We start from the raw sequence: 7,926 nt of genomic DNA on the forward strand, positions 1-7,926 counted from the left end.
TCCCAGGGCAGGGACCTAGCCCATGGGAAGGAAGGAAGGAAGGAAGGAAGGAAGGAAGGAAGGAAGGAAGGAAGGAAGGAAGGAAGGAAAGAAGGAAGGGAAGGAGGAAAGAAGGAAGGAAAGAAGGAAGGAAAGAAGGAAGGAAGGAAGGAAGGAAAGAAGGAAGGAAGGAAGGAAGGAAGAAGGGAGGGAGGGAGGAGGGGAGGGAGGGAGGGAAGGAAGGAAGGAAGGAAGGAAGGAAGGAAGGAAGGAAGGAAGAAAAAAAAGGAGGGAAGGAGGAAGGAAGGAAGGAAGGAAGGAAGGAAGAAAAGGAGGGAGAGAGGAAGGAAGGAAGGAAAGCAGGAAGGAAGGAAGGAAGAAGGAAGACAGGGAGGAAGGAAGGAAAGCAGGCAGGCAGGAAGGAAGGAAGGAAAAAAGAAAGGAAGGAAGAAAAAAAAGGTCAAAATGGAGAGTCAGGAAATAGGAACACAGACATAGACATAGACAGTCAAGCTTACGGACAAGAATAACCCCATAAGGACAAGATGGTTGCTCAAGTTGAGTTCCAAATTTGACTTTGAGCTTCCCAGCAGCCAAGGCAAAAAAGGAAGATATGGTCAGTTACATCAGTGTTGGTGTCAGAAAGGAGGAAGCCCGCCAGTTCCTCAGGGGAAATCCAGCTCTCTGTGAGAAGGGGTCCTGAGTGATGGGGTGGCTGGTGTTCTCAGCCTCCCTCTGTGTATGCACCAATGACTTTCCCAAGGCCTCTTCTCATGCCACTTGTAGGTGAAAGCTGAGGAGGGGACGTTGAGAAGCTGCTGGGAAACTGCATTTCTGCAGAGAGCTATGCGAGAGGCCTAAAGCTTTCAGAAAATTCTAGGCTGTGTTCTGAGCAGATGCCTCGCCGGTGCTCTGGCCCGGGAGAGAGATCCCCTGGCAGCAGGGGTGGAGTGTGGGGGTGGAGGGCTGGCTCACCGTCACTCCTCCGCCTGCTCTGTCATTTCCCACTGGCCGCCTCACCTCACTGAGCCCGCGGTTCCTTCCTCCTTCGTAAAGTGGGGATTGTCATAGTGCTGCCCACAGCAGGCTGTTGGCAGGATGAAACGAGGCAGTGCACCTCAAGGGATGAACGCAGGAGTGTCCTCGCACTCAGCATCGTTGTGATTAGAAGTACCGGAGCCACAGCCAAGAGGCTCTCGCACCGTCAGACTGAGTGAAGGGCGTGTTTGCGTGTGGAGTGAACAGCCTGGCGGTGCATTTCTCGTGGTGAAGTAGGGGGTGCTCTTCAGCACCTCCCGTGCAGCTGGCCCTGCAATTGGTTTCCTGGGAAGGCAGTAAACTGAGGCAAAGAGGCACAACCCAGGCCTGCCTAGAATGTGTGTGTGTGTGTGTTGGGGGAGACATGATACACCCATCTGGGAAGAGAAAAATCCCAGGCCCTTCAAGGGGGAAGGGCATTGCAGGTGCACAGTGTGTTCAGGACAGCAGAGTGACAATCACTGCTGGTGTGGGACCCCGTGTAGGCTGAGTTCTATCACACGTGTTTATAGTTCCAACATGTGGAGTCCTCATAGCAGCCCTGTGGAGCCAGCATTCCAATTTATGCTTTACATATGAGGAAACTGAGGCACAGGGAGGCTTAGAAACATACCCACGTTCACAAAGCTAGTTTCTTAGTCTGCTTGGGCTGCTATAGGCTGGGTAGTTTAAACAACAGAAGTTTATTCCTTACAGTTCTGAAGGCTGTTGTAGTCCAAGATCATAGTGCCAGTAGTTTGGATTTCATTCTAAGGCCGCCTATTCTCTTGGCTTTCAGGCAGCCACCATCATGTGTGCTCACATGACCTCTTCTGTGCGCATGTGTGAACAGAGAGAAAATAAGCTCTCTAGTGTCTTTCCTCCTAAGGGCACTAATCCTATTGACTCAGGGCCCCAACCTTATGGACTCATGTATCCTTAATTAGTTAGAGGCCCCACCTCCAAATATAGCTACACTGGCGATTAGGGCTTCAACATATGAATTGGGGGAGGGTGGCACAAACATTTGGTCCATAACAACTAGGAAGAGGCCAAGTCGAGATTTGAACCCAGACCGTCTGTCCACAGCCCTGGCCTTGAGGCATACATGTTAGTGCAGAAGCAGCTGGAGTTCAGGGGCCGCAGATGCGGCCCAGCCAGAGACAAGGAGAGCTCAGAGCAGGCAGTGGCGGCGGCAGCCACGGAAAGGCAGGAGTGGAGGAGGGAGCATTCCCAGGAAGGTCAGGGATCAATGGGGCATGGGGGAGCTGGTCTGAGGAAGGTGAAGGGCTCATTAGCAGGAGGCCCAGCTGGCCGGCTGCTCCAGACCGTGAACTTGGCAAAGGGCAGCCGCCCAGGGGCAGAGGGTGGCCTGTCCATGCCGAAGGGGATCCCCAGGGGGCCTAGCCAGATCAATGAGGGCAGTCAGGTCGATGAGAGCTCAGCAGGCCCTGGGGGTGGGACCTTGACCCCTCGGACAGGAGCACAGCAGCAGCACTCCTGCAGCGTGAGACCCTGCGAAGCACTTTCCTGCCGCCGGAGCTTATTGAGGAGGCACTTGATCTAGCCCACTGCCCTACGCATCCCACAAGACACCCTGCAAAGCTGTTCTTATTATCCCCATTTTACAGAGGCAGAAACTGAGGCTCAGAGAAGTTAAAGGAACTTGCCCCTTTTGGGGCAGTGATATAAATCCAGACAGCCTGATTCCAAATCCCAGACTCTTGTTAATTTATTTTTCCAAAATTGTCTCTTCTTGGTTAGGTGCTGGTGCCTCCTCACCTGCTAGCTTGGCGGACAGATGGGCAGGTGTTTTCGCCTGTTTCCTTTGTCTGTCTCCGGTTTGGTTTCCTGAGTGAAGGGCAGGTGGAGGTGAGTGCGGAGGGGCAGGAAAGCAGAACTGAGTTCCACAGAGCAGCTGAGCAAACAGGCTGGTCTGAGACTCTGAGGAACCGGGGCCGAGGAGCTGGGCCACCATCGTGCGGGCATCTGCATCAGCTGCCCTCTCCCATCCAATGACCAAACCAACATGGCCAGCATGCGACAATAATACAATGATGGCATTATTCAGCGTTAACTCTCCCAACTGCCCCCTATGACAGTGGTCCCCAACCCCCGGGCCACGGACCGGTAACAGTCCGCAGGCCATTTGGTACAGGTCCACAGAGAAAGAATAAATAACTTACACTATTTCCGTTTTATTTGTATTTAAGTCTGAACAATGTTTTATTTAAAAAAAAATGACCAGATTCCCTCTGTTACACCCATCTAAGATTCACTCTTGATGCTTGTCTCAGTCACGTGATACATTTATCCGTCCCACCCTAAAGACCGGTCCGTGAAAATATTTTCTGACATTAAACTGGTCCGTGGCCCAAAAAAGGTTGAGGACCACTGCCCTATGACTTTGCCTTTCAAGGCACTGAAATCTGGAGCCCCATGTTGGAGGGGACAGGCACCCGTTCATGTAGATTACTATGTGCTGGGGCAGGGCTAGGCACAAAGGATTCAACAGCAATTCCCGCTAGGGCAGTCCCTACTTGCACGGGTTTACAGTCAGTCAGGGAAGTCGGACATTCATCACTGACATTCATCGTGCACACAAGGGGAGACTGAAACAGACCAGCACTGTGGATGTGTCCTGGGACAGTCAGATGGTGGTGGTATGGGGAGTATAACCTAGCAAAGACGGTCAGAGAAGGCCTTCCTGAGGAAGTAGCAATTGAGTTGTATTCTTCAGGATGGGCAGCTTAAGAAGGAAAGGGAAGAGTGTACAACCTGTGCAAAGGCCCTGTGGTGGGAAGGAACAAGGAGCCAAAGTGCAGGAGCGTAGAGAAGGGAAGAAGAGTTCAGGGAGGTGACCAGAGAGGTGGGCTGAGGCCAGAGTATCTAGGGCCTTGGGAGTCAGATGGAGGAGGTAAAAAGATATCCCTAAGAGTTGTGGGATGCCACTGAAGGGTGTTACCAAAATACTACTATTTGGTGGATTCTACAACACACATTTTTGTAAGGTTGGTGGATAATGGGAAAGGTCAGGCCCGCGAACTTTGGCTAGGACCGCCCACAACCAAGCGCACCAAAAGAAGCTTCACAGGAACCCTTTGGAAAAAAGCAACCGTCTGCCAGCCAGTGAGATTTCACCACGTCATATTAGCTCGACCACCCTAGGGACCCTTTAAATATCCCTCACACGGGTCACTCCTTGCAACTTCCCTGGCCTCCATCTTTCCTCGGGGCCAGGGAACCTCACTGGGTGGGATGCACTGTACTTAATAAAGCCTTTTGTTATTCCACACTTTGTGGCTTCAGCCTCTTCCTTCCTTCTTGGTGTGGAAAAATATTGTACCTTACAATTTTACCTTTAACATCTCTGAAATTGAGATACATTTTATCTATAGTTTTTCTTTAGTTTAACTGGTAATACATTTCTTCAAGGGCCAGAAAAGCATGGTGTGTCTAACAGTCAATGGAAGATGTCTTTCACCGGGAGAATACGGTATACATAGAATAGAATTAGGGCACCCAGTTGAAGAGGTAAGGCGCCTGGGGTCCTACCCGCTCAGTGTCCTCATTCTTTTTTTTTTTTTTTTTTTTTTTTTTTTTCTGAAGCTGGAAACGGGGAGAGACAGTCAGACAGACTCCCGCATGCGCCCGATCAGGATCCACCTGGCACGCCCACCAGGGGCGACGCTCTGCCCCTCCGGGGCGCCGCTCTGCCGCGACCAGAGCCACTCTAGCGCCTGGGGCAGAGGCCACAGAGCCATCCCCAGCACCCGGGCCATCTTTGCTCCAATGGAGCCTTGGCTGCGGGAGGGGAAGAGAGAGATAGAGAGGAAGGGGGGGGTGGAGAAGCAAATGGGCGCTTCTCCTATGTGCCCTGGCCGGGAATCGAACCTGGGTCCCCTGCACGCCAGGCCGATGCTCTACCGCTGAGCCAACTGGCCAGGGCCAGTGTCCTCATTCTTGCAGGAGCCTCGGCCCCACTGATACCCCCAAACCTTCAGAAAACACAGTTCAGTTGGAGTTAAGGGTCTTGAGTTTGGAAACTCTTTGCAATACATGTGCTCAGGCCCCTCCCCCGACATGCCAAATGTGTCTTCGGGGCCACCTGGGGATCTGTATTTCTCGGAGCCAACTTGGTGCTGCCCGTCTATTTACTTTCCAAGGCCCTCATCCTGACTGTCAGGACTCTGTTTCTGGAACAGGAGTGAATGTACAGAGGACACTATCTACTTTAAAGGCCACCCCGGGCCCTGCACACAGTAGGCTGGTTGCTGGGACTGTGGACATGGCCTGAGGTTGTTTCCCGTGACCGGTGGGAATGGAGGCCCAGGGGCTCCCATGGCTCCTCTCCTCACGCTACTATTTTCCTGCCAGCAGCTCTTTTCCCTGCAGTTTTCTGGGGATAAAGGAAAGGTTGCATGTCTCCCGCTCCGGCCCCTCCTTCCTCTATCTTTATCTTTCCTCCTTCCCTCTCTCCACCACAGACACTCTTTGTTTTTAAGGCAGGTGCTCTTGGCTGGGTTGTGGCTAATACGGGTCACAGAAGCCACCCAAGTGACAAGGATCAATAGCAGATCCAATTTTCCTGCTTCAGATCTAGAGCTTTTTAGTTTTATATCGGTCTGACACAATTGGACAGAAAGCAGCTGAGCAGCTGCCTGGACCCCAGAGACTATGCATGGAGACAGCCCCCCCCCGCCCTGCCACTTGTCCGATTGGCCTCTGAGTCCTGCCAGGGCTATACAGGGGGCCTGTGGTACCCACCATCCCACCCTGAGTGACCGCACTGCTCCAGGAAGGATGGTGAGGAGAGTCGGGAGGAATGGCCTGGAAGCTGCGTCCCAGCTCACTTGCAGCCGTGGGCAGTGCGGTTCTATATTGTGCCCACTACATGCAGACAAAGGAGCGTGCCTGTATATTTGTAGACCCTGGAAGCATGCTGCCCACCCCCTACCACATTGGTCCCAGTCCCTGCGATTTCAGACCTCAGCAGGAGGGCACTGTTGCTGTTCACTGCAGTGACAGCACAAGCTTGGAACAAACTGAAGTGTCCACTAAACGGGGAATGGTGGGTACGTTATGTATAGATGTACATGTATATATGGCCATGCGATGGAGTACTATTTGGAGGCTGAACAGAATCAAGTAACATCTGAACACTCTAATCTGGAGAAATCACCAAGACAGCTTCTAAACAGAAAAAAACTGATGAGAGAGCAACTCCAACAGTATGGTTCTGCTTTACAGAAAATGCATGTGCATGTTTGAGTGAGCGTATGTCTTCTATACGGTGTTTGTCTCAATCATCTTGGGAAAAGGATATGAAAGATACACATAAGAATATGAAAGATACACACCGTGCTCAAGGGCTTTACTTCTTCATTGATATACTTAAGAAAAGAGCTACGTCATACGGATGATTTAGCCTTTCTGTTTTGTTTTCACTGTAAAATTTGCAACAGTTAATAACTATGATGATAGAACTGTATATACAAACATGAAAAGATACACTACTAGAAGACAAGTCAGAGAAACATGTATATGGTGTGGTTCTTTCTGTGTAAAGTGGATACTACATGTGTAGATGTAAATAATACGTAGGCTTTTTAAATGCACAGAAGGGATCCGTAGAGTAGACGCCAAGCTATTAACAGGGCTCCCCTCTGAGGAGGGGCTAGGAATTATAGGGAGGGGATAAAAGGGGCTGTTACTCTTAATTCCCAAGGCTTGGGGTGCCTTCAGGACATCGGGACCCCAGGTAAGCGTGGGAAGTAGCAAATGGAGACAAATGGTCAGGGAGGAGTGGATGCCCAGGGGCCTCGATGATGGTCACGGTGATGGAGGGAGAGGTGTTTGGGGCTGCCTGTTCACGTCTGAACTTCACATCTTGGGTCCTCTGCCTTCTCTCCTGCAGCCTCCAAGACTCGGGCAGGGACTGGAGGGAAGGTAGGGAGACTGTGTGTGTGGTGGGGCGGAGGCTAGTGTGAGGCTTCTCCAAAGGGCTGTCCTGCCTGTCGCTGTGGTTGCTGGGTAACCAGGGGACTCCTAGGAGGTCTACCCTCCCTCGGCTCCTCCTCTCCCAGCCTTTTCTGATGGCGAGGGGCTCGTGCCAGGGCAAGCAATGGCCTCGGACACTGGCTTCTGCCCCAGGACTGACCACAACAGCCGCATGCGGCCCAAGGCCTTGGTGATGATGACCTTTCCAGGGCCCTGATAGGGCCTTAGTGTCCACACAGAGGCTGGGCCTGGCCCCGAGCCGATCCAGTCATGCCAGGGTCCCCAGGGCCTCCTGACTGCCCCTAAACCCACTGAATAAATGAATAATAGAAACCAGATGAGTAATAGCTCTGCTGGTGGCCTGGGGAATTGGAAGTGAACAGAACCCAGAGGGGATCTTTGAGCTGACAGCCCAGCTCTGAGTGGCAGGATGGATGCTGGGGTGTGAGGGTGAAGAGGGGACCCAAATCCCTGCTCCAGGAGTGGGGAGTCTGGTCCGAGTGGGGCCTGGGGATCACAGCACACACTGTTCTCTGGTCACATGTCCAGTCAATGCTGCCATTTTGCCAAAGAGGACACTGTTCCCTGGAGGTAGGATGGGCAGTGTCCAGGGCTAACAAGGGGGTGGGGTGGGGGCTGCTGGGCTGTGCTGGAGTGGCTGGTGCCACATAGCCAGTGGGTTCCAATACCAGCCCTTCTGCTTTCTAGTTGGGTGATCCTGGGTAAGCTACTTAACCTAGCCTCAGTTTTCATTGTCTGTAAAATGGGGATAATTATAGTACCTATTTTATAAGCTTATTTGGGATTAAAATAAGGTGATGTATTTAAAGTACTTGGTGTAGCACCAGACCTTTATTAAGGTTTGAATAAATAGCAGCAATTCTCTATTTCCCCCACCCCACCCCTTATTCATATTAGCATTATAGGTTC

Source organism: Saccopteryx bilineata, chromosome 3 (genome assembly GCF_036850765.1).
Source record: "Saccopteryx bilineata isolate mSacBil1 chromosome 3, mSacBil1_pri_phased_curated, whole genome shotgun sequence".
Taxonomy (NCBI): domain Eukaryota; kingdom Metazoa; phylum Chordata; class Mammalia; order Chiroptera; family Emballonuridae; genus Saccopteryx; species Saccopteryx bilineata.